The following is a 26,203-nucleotide window of genomic DNA, read 5'->3' as shown; positions in this document are numbered from 1 at the left end:
TGTCACCATAGTAACGTTTGATAAAATTTTATTTAAATGGCAATATATATAGATATGTATATTTACAGAACCCTTATGTGCTGTGACGTCATAGTGACATCACACAAAACAGTCACAGGGTCACAATGGCGTCAGAAATATCTTATCATATAAGCGTGTCGTGAATATATGATATACTAGCCATTTCTCTAACATTCGGAGTACTGTCGCGCTGGAGACTAACACGAATCACACACACACACACACACACACACACACATATATATATATATATATAATTATCAACTGGTCGATAAAGTAAGAATGGCTCATAGACACACTTACATTCTATACAACCTTTAGATCTAACGAGGACATACAATACTGTGAGTCTGCCAACTCATAAATATTTGGTCAAGTGGTCAATATGGATATCAACACTGCATTCAAAATAGTCATGAACGATGTAGTTCACGCGCTGTAGACAAGATAATATTGTTTTGCACTGACTGACCGAGAATATTCGACAAAGGGTTATTGACGTGTTAAAGCGGCACAGGTTGTTATGTAGTGTTGTACAGAGCGCCTCCAAATCGTACCAACCAGGTGGCTCTGCAACCTTCAAACCACGTGCGCACGTGCGTGCGTAATGGCGTAGGAGAGTCTTTGCATGTACATATACACCTGCATCTCACGCACCAAAGCATCACGACATTTTTAATGATAAAATAATTTCTTCTCGGTAAGCACCATTTTCTTGTATACATCAATTTAAAGTTCCAGATATGATCGAAACTTCCATGTATTTCAATTGCTATATTGTTGCCTTGGTTACCTGAGTGAACGTTATGTGTGCAAGTGTGTGTGGTATTCTTATAGGGACGCTAGAAAGATCACTGGCATGCATTATGATGGGTGTAGCATCATATCCATGTGTACCAGAATGGTTTTAGAGGGGGTGATGAGGGAGGGGTTAGGGAGGGAGGGGGGGGGGGGGGGGGGGGGGGGAGTGGAAATGGATCAACACCATCGTCATACATTAGGTCCAGAGTACAATGCATGCCAAGCATTGTCGGCATACATGTTTGGTGTATTGCCACCACGAAAGTGACTAGTTTTGTAGTTGGCTGGTTATCGCTCACCTACTCTACTACAATGTACAAACTACAACCTAGAAAGTTACCTCCTAGGTCTAGCCGAATCTGTCTTCACACATTGAACAACGAGTACAGACTAGTTCGTGTGACTTTTATAAAAGTTAATGGAGCTTGTGCATTCCTTGCACATTTTATGCGACGGTAAATTACAGTGATAATGAAATACTGTCATAATTTATAATCGGATGACGTCACTTTGTCGACATTTTCGATGTCAAATATTCCACTTTTAATTATATTTTCATTGTCACACATCGTGGTGTTATCGTGGGGTCAACAGGACTTTAACCCGGTTTGATATTCATGACAGTACGAAGGCAAATAGTGAATCTCGCTATGTTAAATGACTAAGTTATTAGCGAGCAATCTAAAATGTATGATAAACGTAATTATTTCCCACGGTGTGTAGATAGACCGTTTCCATAATATTCCATTTATGATTAGTAACATACCTGCTTCAACAATATTCCATTTATGGATAGTGCCATTTCTGCTTCCACATGGTTTCTAGACAGATGACGTTGAAGAATATAGGGCAGTTTTATTGGCATTTTCCCTGATCACCTTGCGGAGAATCGTATTTTATTATATGATATGAACTCAGACGTGTTCAATGTTCATACACATATCTTATGATTCCCTCGACATGGACTTGTTCTAATTTTTGAGTGCGTGACATTACATCGATTTGAGTTTGATTTATATTGGGCTACCGTCTGTGAAGTAGGAGACGACGGACTTCCGGAACACGTGGTCCTTGTCTCCTTTCATTTTTACGATGGCCTCCGTGTAAATATTTCGTTTATGTTTTTACTATTTTACAGATTTATCGATTTTGTGATAAGAGTACGGTTTTTGCCGGTATCTTTATTCTTTTGTTGTGTTTATATAATCACATGAAGCGGAAATGTAAATATACGCAATTGTGGCACAGATGGCCTCACTGAATACCGATTAATTATTAGTCAGGACTCGGGTTATGGATCCGTATACTACTTTAGTATAGTTGAGGGTTTCCTATACCCCGACCACGGATATTCATCGCCCCGAGTTTCCCCTCCCACTTTGTACTGTTTGTCTATACCCCAACCAATAGTTTTTTCTCTACACCCCTCTCCCCGGGAATCCCCCTCGCCGAACTCTCACCCTTTCACATATTTTTATTTTCACTATATCCCTTTCCTCTTTCCTTGAGAATCCCCCTTCCCGAACTCTCGCCCTTCCACCTATTTTGTTTCTCTTTATCCCTTTCCCTTTTTCCGGGGAATCCCCTTCCCGAAATCTCACCCTTCCATCTATCTTTTGTTTCTCTATACCCCTTTCCCCTCTCCCCGGGAATCCCCCTCGCCGAACTCTCCTCCCTACCCTTTCCTGGAGAATCCCCTACCCGACCGCCGCTCACACCTTATCCTGCTTCTGTGTGCCCCATCCCTATCCCCGGGGAATCCCCTACCAAATCCCTACCCCAGGTAATCTCCTACCAAATCCCTTCCCCAGGGAATCCCCTACCCTGTCCCTATCCCCGGGGAATTCCCTATTACATCCCTATCCCCGGGGAATCCCCTACCAAATCCCTACCCCAGGTAATCTCCTACCAAATCCCTTCCCCAGGGAATCCCCTACCCTGTCTCTATCCCCGGGGAATCCCCTACCCTGTCCCTATCCCCGGGGAATCCCCTACCCAATCCCTACCCCAGGGAATCCCTTACCCCATCCCTATCCCCTGGGAATCCCCTACCCCACCCATCCCTTCCCATGGAGAATCCCCTACCCCACCCATCCCTATCCCCGGGGAATCCCCTACCCCATCCCTATCCCCGGGGATTCCCCTACCCCATCCCTATCCCCGGGGAATCCCCTACCCCATCCCTTTCCTCTATACCACCCATCCCTCGCTATGACTGGTGTCTGTATTATAATACATATCGATCGATATATGTTTAGATATGATGTTAGTACCAGTTTTACCTGATATTTGTTCAATTTACATCCGGTACCGTTATAGCTTGTGTGTACATGTGTCATGGCGTTATTCACGGCATTAATTGATAATTTACCAGTACTAAGATCAGACCGAAGTTAATGGACCATTGATCAGTGACGCTTCAATTTGAGGAATGGATGCTAGTGCTGTCAGCAGATGAATGGATCAACATTTAATTGATCAGCATACACTAATTCTAAAAATAATCTAGAGATATTATCGTTATGAATAGATTTATAATTCAAACAAATAATATCAAATTTTACAATAATTACAATCACATTATTTTTTTAATAAAACTCTTTTTTCCCGTAAAATATACTGAAAAAATCAAGTTGAATGTCTGAGCTTAATCGCCGTTAAGCTAGGAAAGCTCGCACACCGCGCCGCACAGGTAGTATTGATTTTAACCGGCTGTGTTGTTCTGTATATGGTATTTTTGTTACACGCATAGAATGACTTATTCATTAATTATGTTACAATGGTTCACAATATATGGATTAATATTTCAGATATAAAGTACGTGTTGATTTTTTTCTGTTGCTCAATTATACGACTAACACTTCGCATGCTTGGCATGGAACCTACAATAGGTGAACCATGATGATGATGATGATGATGATGAGAATGGCGATGATGTAGATTTCAGAAGAAACACTGTGCGCGTCATGCTGTACTGACACGGCATCAAATTACACCACTGTACAAGTCACTTGGTTAGTATGTAGCGCTGGGCTCCGAGCAAGTACTACCAAGGCAATATCGCATCTGTGTCTGATTAGTACAATAGTATAAACAGTACGGACTTAGTAGTAACGCCTACACACACCATATTGGTGGTACTCTTGGTTCTGAGATCAGGAGTCTACAATACGTACCTTTAGTCTGACTACGGCATATGATTGGTTTATCATACACCTCTAACACTATTTACTCTCTTCACTAACACGTGAGAGTGAAACAAGGATCCAGTACACGGCGTTTCTCGATCACGTTTTGTAGTATAAAGCATGTCTATACGACATTCTTTGTATAGCGTGCACTATTTCTACATCATATTTTTAGTATACATCTCTAGATTTCGTTTCGTAATATACAACAGATCACGTTTTGTCGTATAAATCTCTAGATCACGTTCTGTAGAATACAACGTGTCTAGAGCACGTTCTGTAGAATACAACGTCTCTAGATCACGTTCTGTAGAATACGTCTCTAGAGCACGTTCTGTAGAATACAACGTCTCTAGAGCACGTTCTGTCGTATACAACGTCTCTAGAGCACGTTCTGTAGAATACAACGTATCTAGAGCACGTTCTGTCGTATACAACGTCTCTAGAGCACGTTCTGTAGAATACAACGTATCTAGAGCACGTTCTGTAGAATACAACGTATCTAGAGCACGTTCTGTAGAATACAACGTATCTAGAGCACGTTCTGTAGAATACAACGTCTCTAGATCACGTTCTGTAGAATACAACGTATCTAGATCACGTTCTGTAGAATACAACGTCTCTAGAGCACGTTCTGTAGAATACAACGTCTCTAGATCACGTTCTGTAGAATACAACGTCTCTAGAGCACGTTCTGTAGAATACAACGTATCTAGAGCACGTTCTGTAGAATACAACGTCTCTAGATCACGTTCTGTAGAATACAACGTATCTAGATCCCGTTCTGTAGAATACAACGTCTCTAGAGCACGTTCTGTAGAATACAACGTCTCTAGATCACGTTCTGTAGAATACAACGTCTCTAGAGCACGTTCTGTAGAATACAACGTCTCTAGAGCACGTTCTCTAGAATACAACGTCTCTAGTAGAGCACGTTCTGTAGAATACAACGTCTCTAGAGCACGTTCTGTAGTATACAACGTCTCTAGATCACGTTCTGTACAATACAACGTCTCTAGATCACGTTCTGTACAATACAACGTCTCTAGATCACGTTCTGTAGTATACAACGTCTCTAGATCACGTTCTGTAGAATACAACGTCTCTAGATCACGTTCTGTAGAATACAACGTCTCTAGAGCACGTTCTGTAGAATACAACGTCTCTAGATCACGTTCTGTAGAATACAACGTCTCTAGAGCACGTTCTGTAGAATACAACGTATCTAGAGCATGTTCTGTAGAATACAACGTCTCTAGATCACGTTCTGTAGAATACAACGTATCTAGATCACGTTCTGTAGAATACAACGTCTCTAGAGCACGTTCTGTAGAATACAACGTCTCTAGATCACGTTCTGTAGAATACAACGTCTCTAGAGCACGTTCTGTAGAATACAACGTCTCTAGATCACGTTCTCTAGAATACAACGTCTCTAGTAGAGCACGTTCTGTAGAATACAACGTCTCTAGAGCACGTTCTGTAGTATACAACGTCTCTAGATCACGTTCTGTACAATACAACGTCTCTAGATCACGTTCTGTACAATACAACGTCTCTAGATCACGTTCTGTAGTATACAACGTCTCTAGAGCACGTTCTGTAGAATACAACGTCTCTAGATCACGTTCTGTAGAATACAACGTCTCTAGAGCACGTTTTGTGGTAGACAGTCTTCCACACAACGTGAGTTCCTTCTAGACTCATCTTATTCCAAAATAACTTTTTTTTTTTTTTTTTTTTTTTTAATATTTCTACCTTTCTTCAGATATTGAAAGCTCAATAACATTGAGTGGTTACTGAAGTTGAAGACATGTTAAGTAACCAATACAACGCCGACACGCATATATCTATGCATGGGCTCTAATTCTTCAACATATTTATTTGTATATGCCAATGAGGCAGTTTAAAATTGTCCGTCCTTTCGCTTCTGTAATTCTGTTGTCATATTGTAAATCGTTGTAGAAGTTTACAACATCTCTATATGACGTTTTTGAATACAGCATCTCTAAATCACGTTTTGTTTTTAGTATACAACGTCTCTAGATCCCGTTTTGTAGTATAAACATCTCTAGACCACGTTTTGTAGTATTAACATCTCTATATCACGTTCTGTAGTATTAAAAACATCTCTAGACCACGTTCTGTAGTATTAAAAACATCTCTAGACCACGTTCTATAGTATTAAAAACATCTCTAGACCACGTTTTGTAGTATAAACATCTCTGGATCCCGTTTTGTGGTATACAATATCTCTAAATCTCGTTTTGTGGTATAAAATATCTCTAGATCACGTTTTGTGGTACTAAGTATACAATATTTCTAGATCTCATTTTGTATTATAGAACATTTCTAGAATATGTATTGTAGTATACGACATTTCTTGATAACAGTTTTTGGCATCCAACATTTCAAAACTAAGGTTTTTAGCATGAAAATAATCTTTTGATCACCATCACTCATTATAAGATCGAATTCAGATGGAATTTATATCAGCTATGAATACCTTGGCACACGTATCGACGTTATCATTATTATACATGTGATTTGATGAAACATTGCATTTGCTAATTTTCCGTTTGAACTATTGTTCTAGTCATTCAATAATAACATTTATTTTTCCAACAAATTTCGAAATTTAATCCATTATTTTCATGAGATAAGGATATTTCTAAGAAATATTAAACATTGTCAGTGATAAAATCATGAGCCGACCGGATTAGCCGGATATTTGTAGCATCCCAAAGAACGTATATATCATAAATAATGTTAAAACGTGTATATGGGGTATACACAACAGAATGATTGCGAGTGTGTGATGAGTGATAAGCCCTCCTGCGAGAGGGGACAATAGATGTCAATGTAGGGCCAATGACTGATTGGGGAAAAAAATTATTGAAAAAATATTAACTAGATCCAGTTGGCATTTATAGGTGATATGAATGCCAACTTAGAAATAGCAGTTTGGTTATGAGTTATGTCATTCATTAGACTTTAAGCTGGAACTCTCAGGAGTTTATAGCTTATGTAGACGTGTCCACAGGTTGTTGAGTGTATTTCACGTAAAAATTCGGGAAATACGTATAAGATATACAGCGCTATTTCTCAATGAGGTATATAATGATTTAATAATTAAACTGTGCAGAACGTCTTACACAAATCCATATATCAAACAAAAAAAACCGTTATCATGAAACTCATATTATTCTAGACACTCAGAGCGAGACATTCATTTGATGTTTAAAAACCCATCATATTATACACACATAATCATATGATACAGACACGCTCTCACTATTATTATACACAAACCCTCATGTCATACACATACCCTCATATCAGACACATACCCTCATATCATACACAAGCCCTCATATCATACACAAACCCTCATATCATACACAAACCCTCATATCATACACATACCCTCATATCATACCCTCATATCATACACAAACACTCATATAATACACAGACCCTCATATCCTACACAAACCCTCATATCATACACACACCCTCATATCATACACAAAACCTCATATCATACACAACCCTCATATCATACACATACCCTCATATTATACACATACCCTCATATCATACACAACCCTCATATCATACACATACCCTCATATTATACACGAACCAATAAATTATACACAGACCCTCATATAATACACATACCCTCATATTATACACAAACCCTCATATCATACACAGACCCTCATATCATACACAACCCTCATATAATACACATACACAAACCCTCATATCATACACATACCCTCATATCATACACAAACACTCATATCATACACAACCCTCATGTAATACCCAAACCCTCATATCAGACACATAACCTCATATCATACACATACCCTAATATCATACACAGACCCTCATATCATACACAGACCCACATATCATACACAGACCCTCATACCATACACAGACCCTCATTTCATACACAGACCCTCATATCATACACAGACCCTCATATCATACACAGACCCTCATAGTATACACAGACCCTCATATCATACACAACCCTCATATCATACACAAACCCTCATATCATACACAAACCCTCATATCGTACACATACCCTCATATTATACACATACCCTCATAGTATACACATACCCTCATATCATACACAAACCCTCATATTATACACAAACACTCACATCATACACATACCCTCATACCATACACAGACCCTCATATCATACACAGACCCTCATATCATACACAGACCCCCAAACATACACAAACACTCATATCATACACAGACCCTCATAACATACACATACCCTCATACCATACACAGACCCTCATAGTATACAGAAACACTCATATCATACACAGACCATCATATCATAACCATACCTTCATAGCATACACAGACCCTCATATTATACACGAACCAACATATTATACACAGACCCTCATAATATACACAACCCTCATATCATACACATACCCTGATAGTATACACATACCCTCATAGTAAACACAAACACTATTATCATCAACATACCCTCACAGTATACACAAACCCTCATACCATACACAAACCCTCATACCATACACAAACCCTCATACCATACACAAACCCTCATACCATAAACAAACCCTCATACCATACACAGACCCCCATATCATAAACAGACCCTCATATAATACACATACCCTCATATAATACACAACTCTCATATAATACACAAACCCTCATATAATACACACACCCTCATATCATACACAACCCTCATATAATACACAAACCCTCATACCATACACATACCCACACATAATACACAACCCTCATATAATACACACACCCTCATATCATACACAACCCTCATATAATACACAAACCCTCATACCATACACATACCCACACATAATACACAACCCTCATATAATATACAAAACCCTCATATCATACACAAACCCTCATATCATACACAGACCCTCATATCATACACATACCCTCATATAATACACATACCCTCATATCATACCCTCATATCATACACAAACCCTCATATCATACACATACCCTCATATCATACACACAACCCTCATATCATACACATACCCTCATATCATACACGAACCAACATATCATACACGAACCAACATATCATACACAGACCCTCATATCATACACAACCCTCATATAATACACAAACCCTCATATTATACACGAACCAACATATTATACACAAACACTCATATCATACACGAACCAACATATCACACACAGACCCCCATATCACACACAGACCCCCATATCACACACAGACCCCCATATCACACACAGACCCCCATATCATACACAGACCCTTATATCATACACATACCCTCATATCATACACAACCCTCATATCATACACAGACCCTCATATAATACACAAACCCTCATATCATACACAACCCTCATATCATACACAAACCCTCATATCATACACAGACCCTCATATCATACACAAACCCTCATATCATACACAACCCTCATATTATACACGAACCAACAAATTATACACAGACCCTCATATAATACACAAACCCTCATATCATACACAACCCTCATATCATACACAGACCCCCATATCATACACATACCCTCATATCATACACAAACCAACATATTATACACAAACCAACATATCATACACAGACCCCTATATCATACACAGACCCTCATATCATACACAGACCCCCATATCATACACAGACCCCCATATCATACACAGACCCCCATATCATACACAGACCCTCATACCATACACAGACCCCTATTTCATACACAGACCCTCATATCATACACAAACCCTCATATCATACACAGACCCCTATATTATACACAAACCAACATATCATACACAGGCCCCCATATTATACACAAACCAACATATCATACACAGACCCCCATATCATACACAGACCCCCATATCATACACAGACCCCCATATCATACACAAACCCCCATATCATACACAGACCCTCATATCATACACAGACCCTCATATCATACACAAACCCCCTAAATTAATGAGTAACCTCTCGCTTTTTACACGACTCCTCATGACTAGTCATGTAGACTGGCGATATAATGAACCGCAATGGAAACTGACAACGCGAGCGCCACCTGTAGGCCGCTCAGACATTAATGGGTGTGTCAACAACACACATCAAATCAATTGCTGGCGCTTTGGCACTCATTGTTGTATATTCTGTTTTCAATACTCCGGTGTCGGTCGTCTATACTCGCCATTGTAATTTCCTGCATATCTTGAGTCAGTAGCCAGGGGACGGTAGCGTGACCGATTCGATATCCTATACAAAATCTACTAACTATCGTAGGGTGATGTTGTAGGCTCGAAACATATACATGTACATACGTATATATATACTACAAACAGCGATAGGCCCCGAATGTGAACATTTAGTTTACCAAGTTAGTTGACTCTTACAGACAAATGTTTCGCTCGTAAATGGCGCAACTGCAACACACAATGAATTGACATGATAATGTAGTATATTATATTACATACATTTGATAAATGTCTAACTATTAAATGGCACTACAAAATGTATAAGTATACACAAACCTAGTCACCCACATTCTATATATCTAGGAGCATAGGATCATAAGGATATGAAATGCATTAGTGTGCTATGACAAAAGTCAAACTCGAGTCGCCCGAGTGATAGTCTTCGGCTTTACCATGCAACCGAACCAAAGAAGCATGTTACACAAGGGAAAAGTACAAGTCAGGTCGACCCGTAATCATAATAGCTCAATTATTTCTCTTTCGAGAATTTGTTGTCCTACTGTTTCGTGCGTAGCATTGTGTTAATTTATCTCTCGTCCCCAATATAACCTTTTCCCACTACGAGGACGTTGAACCTAATCGTATCTATACCTCCCACCGTCCAACGAACGACGTCATATCTCTAACGATGTGCACGTCACATGACAACTCTTGTGTCCATTCGACACACATACCCAATCCATCTCCATCTTTTCGTTGCACTCTGCACTCTGTCATGCCCGTTCTTTTGATTAGTGCAGAGCTGGGAAATGTTCCTGGTAAGATTATTTGGAAAACTATATTTAGAAAACGTCAGAACAATCCTAGTGTACGATATGTCACCTTGCACATTATTCCGTGCTATAAAAAAAGGATTATTTGAATAGCGTTCTTGCAAATCCTTCGTTACTTCTTTAAAGATGATTCTTGAAGAACTGAACCTATTGTTTAGGTAGTTCGTAAACCCCCAGTATCGTCATGTTTATGTGTACCTATTATTCTTCCTCAAAAAAAAAAAAAAAAAGATGGAGACAGGGTGTTATTATTGTATGGCTATTGTACTGTCCTTGTGCGGATCGCCTGGTGGAACGTTCTGTCGGTGGACTTTTCATGTTCCAAAGGTTTACGGTTAGGCTAGGCTTTTGTTGTACAGTCCTTTGGTGGAACATTCTATCGATGGACTCTTCATGTCACCAAGGGTTGTTGTAGCCCTTTGGCGGATCTCTTAGTGGAACATTCTATCGGTGGACTCTCCATGTCACCAAGGGTTGCTGTAGTCCTTTGGCGGATCTCTTAGTGGAACATTCTATCGGTGGACTCTTCATGTCACCAAGGTTTACTATTAAGCTAGGCTTGCATACAACATATTAATTCTGAAGTCATGAATAGCGGTTAAGGTTTTGAATATATATATGTTCTCTTAAAATTATGAATTATATAGAAACTACAAAATTGGTTTAATTGTGGAGTAAATGCACTTCCACTTCTATAATTTAATATTTGTCAAGTTGATTTCGATTTCGCCGTCTTTCTTTCTGGAGTTTACCACTTTAGTTCCAGACATCATTGACGATTCTCAGAAGCATTTGTGATACAATTATATATGCATGATTCGGCAGATACTGTTGTCTTCTTAAAATTATTTTTAAATGTGCCATTCAGTGGCGTGTCCTTTTAAAATTCTTTTTGGTGTATAAAGAACAATGTAATCTATGACCACGGATTTTTGTTGACAATATCATTGTCTTAAAAAGTTTGATCTCAGGACTTTTTTGTTTAACGAACAGACCCGGGTATCTTAAAACATAGTAAATTCACAAACATTTTATTCTCATTCTCGATTTATTCTTCTCTTATTCATTTTATATCGTATTAAAAAAAATGTCCGAAAAAGTGCTTAAGCAAATAATGACATGTATTTTCATGAAATATTTGCCAACAACATACGAAGCCAAAAAGTCTTGGACGATAAACACACTACAGATCCATAGTCGCCTTGAGACCGTACACATCCTGTAAAAATCTCTTTGGAGGAATGGCTTGGCCCCTGTCCACAGTCATGTTTCACTACTAGATGTTTATCGATATAATCAATGGAAATATGTCATCACTAAGGACATTCGAAACACTTCTCTTACAGCTGCTTTTGATAATATACTATAACTACACCTCTGGGACATGCGGGTAATTGCAATATCCAAATTTACTTAATAAATAAATAAACAAATGAATAAGTTTACCAAACCATTTCATCAATTGTCACATTCTAAGTATTTTTATATGTAATTTATGAAGACCAAACTGCATTTATATATCCTTATTTTGAGGGGAATTGGTAGGTCAATTAAAAGCCCCTTTCCTACGTAAAATATATATGCCCTTAAGGAAGTAACAACCCTTTTGTGCTGTAGATTACTATCGAAATATCTCGTCTTCTCTTTCGGCTGTTGATTTATCGTCTAGGTAAATGGATTCCGGTATTTCTTTAAATTGTCTTCATTGTTGTTACCGATTGGTTGGATATCGTGTTGGCTTTTACATACTTTGGTTTGTTGGTTTTGGTAAAATACCAATTTGTTTGGCAAGTTAATTCCCCAGTCTCGTTAGTAGCGATATCGATGGGTTGGAAAGACGGCACCATCTGCGAAGTCTAGTTCTAAAGGTTTTCTGTGTTTGTCCAAGAAATTCCTCACACGTGGCATAAGTGAGAGGCAAGTGTAACATGTATTGTTTAGACAGGGTTATATGATATACATGTACAACACTTTATATATACATATATATATATACATATGGAATAATATAACATTCGTAGATAGAGGAACATTATAAGTATGTAATACACAACATAATATTTATCGATAGAGAAATATAAGAGGCAAGTAATACACAGCATATCATTTGTCGATAGAGAAATATTTTAAGTATAAACCGCAATATACAATTTGTTGAGAGAGAAAAATAATAAGTACGTAATACACACCATACCATTTGTCAATAGTGATATATGATAAGTATGTTATACACAATCATATTAACCATGAAATAAGATATCGTTATTAATAACATTTTACCAGTTAATATCGAAAATTATTCATTCTGCAAAAGTGATATTTTTCACTAGTAAAAAATATAACTTTTTCACTCGTGAAAAATATCCCATTTTTTCTGATTTGACCAATCAAAGCCCTTCTTACAAACGACAATGGGAGAACTTTAAAGCTGCCCCGATAGATTTTGCTATGAAATATAATAAACAGGATATCCCACAGTATCTTCAGTAACACCAAACATAATTTCACTCGTGAGGGTAACATTTTGATAGTCTTCACTCGTGCTACCCAGCAGTATAATTAGCAGTGAAATATTAGTCCCACTCGTGAAATACATTTGTTATTACTGACGACACTGTTAGATATCCTCTTTAGAGTGAATACGAAACACATTACATTGTCATTGTAAAGTTATTTATCAATGCGTGCGAAAAATATCCTTTTGAAGGTCAGAAAAATGACCTAGCTTCATTTCCATCAACGTTCCTAACATAATTTACTTAACTTAAACATTTTCCATAGGAAAGTATTTACGGATTCAAGGAGACGTTTGACTTTCCTTTAATACTGTTATACTTTCTATGGAAATACGTTAAGGAATTTCCTTTTGGTAAGGGAATATGGTTGAAACTATGGCCAGTTTGTAACTATCTCTTAATTAGCATACAGAGTATCGATATGGACTAAACTATAGGTCTCGTACGCCTCAGAAAATGACCAGAAATTGTCCAGGTCGTGAAGTCAGCCAGAAACTTGCCAAATCTAGATCCTGTCAACTCATATTGCGCATATATAATTATACTAATAGGGACTGTATTTCACAAGTTTAAAAAGCAATTTTACCATGTCACAGGTTTTGAAAACCTAATGAAAGCTACACATATCTTTCAGTATCCTTTCAATAATGTCTTGATCGATAGGCAACAGGTGCCGCCAAGGTCGAATATTAGCTCCGCCCTCCTCACACCTGATTGGCTTGGTCCGTGTGGTATGATGACATAATATGACCTTGGTTATAGTCAGGTGTAGTTTCAACGTGAAGATTTGATTGGTTCGTTATAATTAGGAAATAGTTCTGAGACTATATCCCGGAAAATGAACTGTTTCTCTGTGGTATAGCTTATATCTGTCCATTTGGGACAATAGGTTTTGTTGTGATCTGTTTGTATGGGGATTAGTACGCAGAATTATATACATGTATATTATATATGTAGAACGAATGTCATATCTTTTTAACACAACTAGAGACAAGACCAACAACGTAAATATAACTCTTGATATTTTAAAGAACATTCAGCATAGACAACTCTGAGAAGAGTGGCTACTTTTTACAAATAAACAACGATGGTGAAGAGGGATTGTAAACACAATGATAATTGACTATTTGGTTTTAATTGGGGTGATCAATTGTAACAGATTAGTGACTCATGGAATTGCTGACCTAGTGTCCCTTCAAGACGAACTGCCTTGCTCCGTATCCGTCCTCAGGAATCTTTCTATGACATTATAACTATATAATTACCCTTCTCTCTTTCCCATGCGATGTAATACTGTATACTATAAAACCAGAATGGAAACGTAATTTTCTATTGTCTTAATTTACCACATGAATTGTACACATACTGAGAGTCGATTACAAGAGAACATGATCACGTTCGAAATCGTATTGAGTGATGAATTCGGATAATTAACCGACATTGAAGAGATACTTGACGGTTATTTATAGATGACCTTGACCGGTTACCTGAGGGTTTCTCCTCGATGAAATTTATACGACATGCTATCATACAGACAATAAAAGCTGTCCTTCCTCATCGTCAGATTGGTAGCATGCTTCAGATTTTGGCTCAGCAGCGCAATGTCGAGTGAGGTTAATGATTATTTGGAACCGGCCATTTGTCTTAAACCTCAATAAGGTGTGTAGCTAACACAGTTTGATTATTACATACAAGCAGTATGGTCGTATGTATGCACGTGTCTTACATTAAGAATACACGTGTAGAAGGTTAAAAACTTTGCCAAGCAGAGAGTAGCCATGAACCAGAACCAACCAGCATCAATTAGTCGTGTTTATTTTGAGAGCCATATGTTCTTGACTACTATCTCCATCAACTGTACCTTTCGTGCGCTCTCAGGCACGGCCGTGAGTCCTGACCGTGTATACTAATATGAGGGTAATTACTGGCATTGATCACACCAAAGTTGCACTGACCATGACGTGGTCAATGCATAACTAGCATATTTCTGTGGTCATTACATTACCGTCTCCAAAAATATATTGTCTTATATACAGTATACAATTACATTGATAGGTACGGTATAAAAGTATGCACGTGCACATGTGTCTAACAGGCCCATACACACTTTTAAATGTGCATATATCTAAATCATCGGACATGACAATAATGTATTACTTGTGTAATTGCGCGAGGTGTAGAAGAACGTGTAAATGTGTTATACACGTGCAAACGTGTTTTACGTATGTATAGTAATTATTCATGCGAGCTCTACACGTGTTTGGAACAAATATATTTGCTATACTGCTGTTTATATGTAATACTTATACATGCGTATTTTACATGTGCATGCACGTGTTACTCACGTTTCGTTCTGAATAATAGACATTATGTACAAGTTGTATGTGTAAGACATGCAACATAATACATTTCATGTAAAATTATATGCAATATATAAAGAAATTGTAAAACAACTATTAAAACACAATGTTCTTAGACTTACCTTTTGTAATACTTTTACGTGTACTAGGTCATTTCAAATACATACTGTAACCCTGCATATTTTGGCGTACTCGAATTTTCATGAAATATCTTTTTTTTTCCTGTTGGGTTGATAATTTGACGGATCCATACTTACAGTATATATAGTAGAAAAAAACAACCAGCGCGTAATCATACTTTCGCGCGACGGTTTACAAACAAAAACCGCTAAAATAGGATTACCGCTATAATATGTACATCCGCAGTATTTAAAAAGTGTTATATATCTAGAAGTGGTTTTTTAACTATCATACTGAACTATTGTTCTGAAAAAACGTTAACACACTACATTCCTCTTCCGGGGATCGTTCATTACCTGTAAGGATCAAGGGAGATTCCACGGAAATAATGATAAACGTTCTTTATCGGTTCACTTTTTATCAATTATAAACACGTGATTTCTTTATGGTGAAACGTGATTCTGAGAGATGAGCTTTGGAAACAACTGCACCATGGTATTCAAAGGTCTTGTGTGTTACTAATGCGTGTATTGGGATCTTATGCGTGGCAAAAAATGGTTTCATAAACCAAGTCATAGGGTAGACTAGAAAAGGTTATTTCTTTACATTAAAATAGTGTACCGGTTAAAAAGCTTTGATATTCATCATTAAGGGTAAAACTTTATGTCAGTAAGTTCATTTTCATAAAAATATCTCGTAAAATACTGTACATGTTATATTTATTATATATTTGTAAATCATACAAGACATATGGGAATGTAAGGTTACACAGGTACATGTACATAGTATGCTAAACGTTATCGGTTCTGTCCGGATTGAAATTAAACGTATGATAATGGAAAATGCTAAAGACATTCCCAAAAAGAATGAACTTCTTGAGTTTACATATTAAGCTTTTTAATAGAAAAGCATGTCCACTGCCATAACAATATGGGATACGTTTTATGATATTCTGTGCCCGAAAAAAAACTACAATGAGAGTCTCAGAAAGCTCATATTCAACCTGTGTGGTCTTTTTAAAGCTCTTCTATGAGTATAATAATCCTAATGCAATCGTGCCTTACATCAATTTCTAAAATGTCCAATATTTACTACTTGGTATTTCAATGAATTTAAATTTCTTTGTGTCAGTGTTATATCGACTCAACATACTTCGCCGTTTTCTAATGATTATGATATTTTTGTCTAAATTTTTCAATAACTTTTGTGTTAAGAACACAATTCTACTGCTGTGTTGTGTTTATGTTGTGAGGCAAGAAGGGGGCCTCGAACACCATGCACGACAAAAGTAAGATTGATATTTCGGGATGTTTGCATAGCACTGAAACTAGGGACTGGAACCTTAATGACGGAGTTAAGAATGCATGCAGCCGTTTTTAACTTCAAAACTCATCTCTGGCACTCTAAACGTTTGCTTAACACAAAGATCGACTCTGAATATATTATCACAATACCATATGTTTTAATACAAACACTGTCATCTAAATTTAGACGCATTCTCTCGCGCCAGTGTGCGGTGTATATAATAAGAAAATACTGGACTGGTATGACATTATACAGCGTTGAACGTCGACAAGATAACACAAACGGTTGTGTATTGTACAGAGAAATATATGTACGTTCTTATATTTGTTTTATAACTGTCATCTCATCATGTCTACTGGTAGTTTATAAAAACAAAACCAGTTACTTAATAGACCACAAAATGACCATAACAGCGATCGAATCCAAGACACGGTCGGTCTTACAAAATTAGCAGTACGAGTGTGGCTAAGCCCGCTTTGAGCCGCTTCGGGCCACAAGACAGTCTCTGTATGTCTGAGGATTCACACACCAACCGATGTATATAATGAATTAAATTTCCACCTTGCCACATATCCAGGTGAATAGCCATGACCAGCTCAAAGCGTATTCCACAGTTATCGTATAATGGTCTTTTCAAGAGCCATAACAGTGCCGTAAGACACGGCGATCTGCTGAAGAATTGGTGTTATAATTAATAGGACGAGCCGTCTCCGAGGAGAACGCTCTATGATGTATGTACCAAACATCAGCCCCAGGGAAATATTCCTTCTCTCCGTTCTTCTCCACCAATACTACACACGATACAAAACTCGCTACTATCTCTCTCTGATTTCGGGATTAGCTCCATGTATGTCAACAAGTGTCTTTATACTGTATATTTTAAAATTACTTATCATTTGACGAAATATATATTTTCAAGTGTTTATTCGTCTTTGGAGAAGATTTTTCGAGATTATTTGTTCATGGACGCTAGCTTAAATCGGATCACAATAAAAAAAAAAATGAATGAATAATTAAAATAAATATATACGTAAGATTATTGATTTTCTTCCATGTTTATATTTTACAACGATACTAGAACGTGCAACAGTTCAACCTGTGTATGTGTATGATCAATTAGGTATTTGATTGCATTCCTAAGAATTAAGCCTGCGATATAACTGTACATGTATACATTTACCTACATGATTCTGACAGCAGAGGCTAACGTAAACCATAGAAACTCTTGCATTTACAAATTCCACAGACCGTTTTTAAAATTGTTGAGTGACTATCAGTTTTTGTTCATTTGAGGTGCGAGGTATTTAACAAATTCAGGCTAGGATCCATTCTGGGAAATGGCACTGGCAAAAACCGGACAAAACTTAATTGGTGACGTCATAGTGTTCTGTAAATATCTCATATGAGTCCCTGGTGATGAATTTGCCAATCAGAATGCCCTAATTTTGAAATAAACATAAATGAATGTAATTCATCTTGAGTGTATTCACTATTGATTGAATACACTGATGGAATGAGGATCCAATCTTTTGTCTATTTTTAGACATTAACCTGATAGGTATGCTGTTGTAAAGAAATCGCTCCAAAGGCTTTTAAAGAATGTTGTTCAGCGTGGAGAGCTCAATTAAACTATAAAGCTAATCAAACTCTCTTTCAAGTCTTGGAGGATAGAAATGTAGTTTTATATTAATCATTAGATATATATATATCATCGATTACTCTATTCATATTTAGAAGTGCTTTGCTTGTGATAATACATATGCACCTTTTATACAATATTATATACTTCGTCCTCGGTTGATATTTTTTCAGGTTAATAAAAGAATGTATCGACCTTATCAAAAGGCTATAATTGTACATTGTATGGCTATTATACTATATATATACTCACGTGTAAGAATATACAATATACATGTATACATGTATGTACATATATTCATTTAAGAATTTACATTATATATAAACCTGTATCAATGTACAACTTATAAGAATTTGCAATATATAAACACTTGTATATATATTGTAAGAATTTACGATATACATTGAATATACACTTGTAAGAATATACAATTTATATCTTTAGAAGAGTTTGCTATACATGTATATTGATATAAACTTGTTGGAATATACAATATATGTACATCTGTAAGACTTTTATACATATATACACTTGTGATAATATGCAAAGTGTATTGTATCTGTTATACAATACAATGTATATACACTACCTATATACAATGTATATACACTTGTAAGAATATACAATACACATTGTATATCTTTAGAAGAATTACTATATATAAATATAAACTCGTTGGAATATACATTATATATTTCTAAGAATCTACATGTATATATACAACTTATAAAAATTTAAAACATATATACACTTGAGAGAATATGAAAAATGAATGGTATCTATTATACAATATGTAGACACGTGTAAGTCTATATGTCTAGTGTATTGTGTATATCTGTCACTCAATAAATACACACGTGACAGGATAGATCAATCGTAGCTATATACTTAAGAGATTACTAACGAGGGATTAATTAATTAATAATGATATCTAATTAAGTAAAGTTATTATCAAGTTATACTAAAACCCTCAGCGAGTATATTATATTGGAGGCCAGAGTGACTCTTTATGATGTACCGTTACGTTACCACTGTATAACTTTTCATCATGCACGATACTTCGACCAGAAGAAAATGTCACGTCGCGTTGAGTTGTGACGTCATTCATCGCGGTGTTATTTTACTCTGTGGAATCATAAAAATAATATCATGTAAGCTAAGTGCTGATAATATTACAGCTAAGGGATAAACAGGTTCAAGCGTCTGCCAGGGCTACATTTGATGATCAGGGCTACATTCGATGATCAGGACTACATTCGATGAACAGGGCTACATTCAATGACCTATGTCATATACCCAATATACCCGGTATTCGGAAGGTATTTGTCTGAGCTTTTTGTGACGCAAAGTGTCAGAGCTTAACCAAGTTACCATGTCATGACATAGCTTGGAAGTCACTTTATCTATCCTTAGAGAGTCTTCCTGGAACCATTTCTACTGATGCATATATTATTGTAATTTATACAGCTACGTAGACTTGAACTATATCTCCTCTGGAACAATACTGTGGGACATGTTAAAAATATTACTACGGGGCTTTCCTTTGTCCATTTGTACAGATGATTGAACAAAAACAATGGGTTTAGGGTTTCTTGTTCAAGGGCACAATGGAAATAGCGAATTCGTGTTGTGCTGCCCTAAAAATGTCTAGAATATTTGGGTCAGTAGGCCGACGAACTCACAATGTAACATGAGAAAAGGATAAACACTTGAAAGGATTCCTTACATTTGCTCCATCTGAATGCATTATGTAATTGGTTCTAAATATACCTACAATGTAGTATGTTTTACACGTGAAATTAATCGTTAGTATTGTCTGCTTAACTCATGTTAGGTGTTGTTCCGACTGCCTAACTGCTGCTTCGAGGTGTGAAATAGCGGAAATGTTAACTGCTCAACCTATCATATGAATTGGTTCAAGGGGATTTTTTTTGTAGTAACTGCTTAATTCAGAAGTTATAGGTCGGTTACGTAAATTTTTAACCTTGGTACTGTTTACCTAACTCTAGTCAATGTACACTTCAAATTTAACCGAAATGGTAACCGCTCAACTTATAGAAATTTACCTTAGTATAAATGCGTAACCGGAGTTATGGGTTGGACTCTGCCTAACTCGTGATATGCATTTACGCGTGCATTTAACTTAGGAACTAAACTCCATTCCCTTGTTATACGAAACGATGCACGTGCATTTAACTAAAGTACAAGTTCTAACTGCCTAACTCAAGTTATGGGTTGGTACACGTGCTATTAACGTTACAATTAATTGACCAGTTCAAATGATTTTAAAGACTCGGTACATATGCATTAGCGGTGCAGTTCGTGTTATACTTTGGCAATGCATATATTTTTGATGGCTGGCTTGAACGGGACTCGGTTTGGCATTGCAAATGATATTAACTACAAGTGTTATATGTCAAGTTGATGTCAAGGAATGACAACACAATAGCGATTTCTGGCCAGTCTCCGGTATAGATTGGCATTATACAAATGCCGTTTGATATATCCATTGTCAGTCACTAAGGCAATGCTCAATTGCCAGCCATCCTTAGCCAGGTCAGTAATTTTTGAGTGAATAATTTAGCGGCTGCTGCAAATTGAATCGATGATTCTATACGTCATCAGAATGATTGTATTACAGTTGGGAACGAGATTGTCGGCGGCTTATTTCACTATGGGGTTTAATTGTGGAAGTTGACAGCGGGCTTATTATATAATGGAAGTGTGACAGGGTCCTTACAGTGGATTCATCACACAGTGTACTGGTGGGTAACTAGAGCGGCTTTACGGTTACCCTGTTCTGTAGGCGACAGCGGGATTATTCAATCAAATTGTTCAATTTGTCAACGACACCGGTCTTATCTCTTAATTTTGTTTCGTCACATAGTTTAATTGGGTGATGAAGGCGGCCTTATTTGGTCATGTTGTTATTTAGGCGGTGACCGCGGCCTTATTTGGTCATGGTGTTACTTAAGCGATGATCGCAGCCTTATTTGGTCATGCTGTTATTTCAGCGATGACCATGATCTTATTTGGTTTATGTTATTTGAGCGGGGACCATGACCTTATTTGGTCACACTGTTATTTGAGCGGTGACCACGACCTTATTTGGTCATGCTGTTATTTCAGCGATGACCATGACCTTATTTGGTTTATGTTATTTGAGCGGGGACCATGACCTTATTTGGTTTATGTTATTTGGGCAGTGACCGGTGCCTTATTTGACCCAGAGACATCTGTGTATATATGTCTCTGTTTGACCATACTATTATTAGGACGGTAACCGAGACCTTATTTCGTCATAATCTTCGATTGAAAAATGACAGCCTTACAGCACATAGTTTGAATATGACGGTCGGTACTGCATAAAAGTGGTCTTCTCATTCAACTTGTAATTTAAAGTGACAATGACAACAGCCTTATTCTGAATTAACATTAAATAGAAGATCAAAACGTTATGTCACAAAGTTTAATGTGTGAAGTTGGGATGAGACAATTTGTCTCGACTTTAACAGGAGAATCCCGGAGGTGTGCCATTTTCATTACCACATCATAGATTTCATTAACGTATGCGATCAGCAGGAAAGATGTTACGTTAAGGAAAGATAAATCTGTTTCTATGCCCAATATTAAATCCGGCTTATCCGAAACTTATCCGAGGGTTAGATAGCCAAATATCTGTAAGTGTCGAGATTATCCGAAACTTATCGGAGGGTTAGGTAACCAAATATCTGTAAGTGTCGAGATTATCCGAAACTTATCGGAGGGTTAGGTAACCAAATATCTGTAAGTGTCGAGATTATCCGAAACTTATCGGAGGGTTAGAAAGAAATCTACAAATACAGAAATACCGGGACACATATTTAAAAAGGCAACCGAAGACATTTTTGTTGTTTATCTTGCAGTTTTAGCAATCGGAAGTGAAATTGTTGCTTAAATGCATAAACTGCCATAAGAAAAGAAAAAGAAGACATTGATTGTATCTCTAAAAGGTTCTCTTTTCTTTAACATTTTGGTTTGTTACATTTCTACAATACAGATAGCATTTGCCATTCGTTGAACGCAACTTCCGGTTGATCTGTGTAAGACCGGAAGTATGGAATTTCTGTCCAGATGGGTCGAACACCATCGATAAAAGTGTGTACACACCCGTTCAAGATCAGAGAACTATACGTAGAGTACATCACTGAGAAAGTAGTAGATACGTATAATCCAGGCAAGATAATTCGTCATATAATCCAAGGAAGAGGAAAAGCTAGGTAACATGATTCAAAGAAGAGGAAAAACTAGGTTGCATCATTCAGGGAAGAGGAAAAGCTAGATCGCATAATTCAGGAAATAGAGAAAGCTAGGTCACATGATTCAAGGAGAAACACGTCACAATGCGGGAAATATGCCAAATAATACATGGAAGAGAAATACGTCACAAAACTTATGGAAGAGAAAAACGTCCCATAACTCAGGGAAGAGAAAAACGTCAAATAACACAGGGAAGATAAGTAGATCACATAATTCAAAGAAGAGCGACGGGTCATATTGTTCAATAGAAGTGGTATATTTTAGTAGGTCACATAATTCCAGGAAGATTCTGGAAGGACGATAAGTTACCCAGCATTAAACCAAAACGTCAAGAAATTCAGAGAACAACAATATGTCACGTAATTCAGGTAACAACAATACGTCATGTAATTAAGGGAACAACAATACGTCACGTAATTCATGGAACAACAATACGTCACGTAATTCAGGGAACAATAATACGTCACGTAGTTCAGGGAACAACAATACGTCATGTATTCAGGGAACAACAATACGTCACGTAATTCAGGGAACAACAATACGTCACGTAATTCAAGGAAAAAATACGTCACGTAATTCATGGAACAACAATACGTCACGTAATTCAGGTAACAACAATACGTCACGTAATTCAGGGGCCAACAATACGTCACGTAATTCAGGAAACAACAATATGTCACGTAATTCAGGGAACAACGATACGTCATGTATTCAGGGAACAACAATACGTCACGTAATTCAGGGAACAAAAATACGTCACGTAATTCATGGAACAGCAATATGTCACGTAATTCAGGGAACAACAATACGTCACGTAATTCAGGGAACAACAATACGTTACGTAATTCAGGGAACAACAATACGTCACGTAATTCAGGGAACAACAATACGTCACGTTATTCAGGGAACAACAATACGTCACGTAATACAGTGAAGAATATTGTACATTATAGATAGAACACACAGGCTGCACTTTTACATGTGTAATTACAGAGGTTGTATTGATTGACTATAAATAGCATTACTGATCGGCTGTTGTTTAGTTCCGATGTTTTTGTAGTGTAACAAGCATTGAGGACACTCATAGGAATTAAGAAACCCGACATTGATTTAATATGGCTTTTATTGATTGATTGACTGATTGATTGATTTAATGATTCATTCATTCATTCATTGATTGGGTCATTCATTGATTAGTTCATTAATTGATTAATTAATTCATTCATTCATTCATTCACTCAGGTAGGTATTTTATGTGTGTACAGACTACCTGTACCTAGGTAGGTATTGTATGTGTGTACAGACTATCTATATCTAGGTATGTATTGTATGTGTGTACAGACTACCTGTACCTAGGTATGTATTGTATGTGTGTACAGACTACCTGTATCTAGGTAGGTATTGTATGTGTGTACAGACTACCTGTACCTAGGTAGGTATTGTATGTGTGTACAGACTACCTGTATCTAGGTATGTATTGTATGTGTACAGACTACCTGTATCTAGGTAGGTATTGTATGTGTACAGACTACCTGTATCTAGGTAGGTATTGTATGTGTGTACAGACTACCTGTATCTAGGTATGTATTGTATGTGTGTACAGAATATCTGTATCTAGGTATGTCTTGTATGTGTGTACAGACTACCTGTATCTAGTTATGTATTGTATGTGTGTACAGACTACCTGTACCTAGGTATGTATTGTATGTGTGTACAGACTACCTGTATCTAGGTATGTATTGTATGTGTGTACAGACTACCTGTATCTAGGTATGTATTGTATGTGTACAGACTACCTGTACCTAGGTATGTATTGTATGTGTGTACAGACTACCTGTATCTAGGTAGGTATTGTATGTGTGTACAGACTACCTGTATCTAGGTATGTATTGTATGTGTACAGACTACCTGTACCTAGGTGTGTATTGTATGTGTGTACAGACTACCTGTATCTAGGTAGGTATTGTATGTGTGTACAGACTACCTGTACCTAGGTATGTATTGTATGTGTATACAGACTACCTGTACCTAGGTATGTATTGTATGTGTGTACAGACTACCTGTATCTAGGTAGGTATTGTATGTGTGTACAGACTACCTGTACCTAGGTATGTATTGTATGTGTATACAGACTACCTGTACCTAGGTATGTATTGTATGTGTGTACAGACTACCTGTACCTAGGTATGTATTGTATGTGTGTACAGACTACCTGTATCTAGGTAGGTATTGTATGTGTGTACAGACTACCTGTACCTAGGTAGGTATTGTATGTGTATACAGACTACCTGTACCTAGGTATGTATTGTATGTGTGTACAGACTACCTGTACCTAGGTATGTATTGTATGTGTGTACAGACTACCTGTATCTAGGTAGGTATTGTATGTGTGTACAGACTACCTGTATCTAGGTATGTATTGTATGTGTGTACAGACTACCTGTACCTAGGTATGTATTGTATGTGTATACAGACTACCTGTACCTAGGTATGTATTGTATGTGTGTACAGACTACCTGTACCTAGGTATGTATTGTATGTGTATACAGACTACCTGTATCTAGGTAGGTATTGTATGTGTGTACAGACTACCTGTATCTAGGTATGTATAGTATGTGTGTACAGACTACCTGTACCTAGGTATGTATTGTATGTGTGTACAGACTACCTGTATCTAGGTATGTATTGTATGTGTGTACAGACTACCTGTACCTAGGTAGGTATTGTATATGTGTACAGACTACCTGTATCTAGGTATGTATTGTATGTGTGTACAGACTACCTGTACCTAGGTATGTATTGTATGTGTGTACAGACTACCTGTACCTAGGTATGTATTG

At 37.1% G+C, this 26,203-nt stretch overlaps 1 protein-coding gene across 2 annotated transcripts in view; it reads left to right on the top strand.

Annotated features, from left to right (window-relative positions):
* The window catches only part of LOC117330666 (potassium voltage-gated channel protein Shal-like), a 78,991-nt gene that overhangs the window by 2,314 nt on the left and 50,474 nt on the right, over positions 1-26,203 (top strand). The gene's annotated exons all lie outside the window — the stretch shown is intronic.

Source organism: Pecten maximus, chromosome 7 (assembly GCF_902652985.1).
Source record: "Pecten maximus chromosome 7, xPecMax1.1, whole genome shotgun sequence".
NCBI classification, from domain to species: Eukaryota; Metazoa; Mollusca; class Bivalvia; order Pectinida; family Pectinidae; genus Pecten; species Pecten maximus.
Note: the sequence above shows the minus strand (reverse complement) of the source record. Positions and strands in the feature narration are given on the sequence as shown.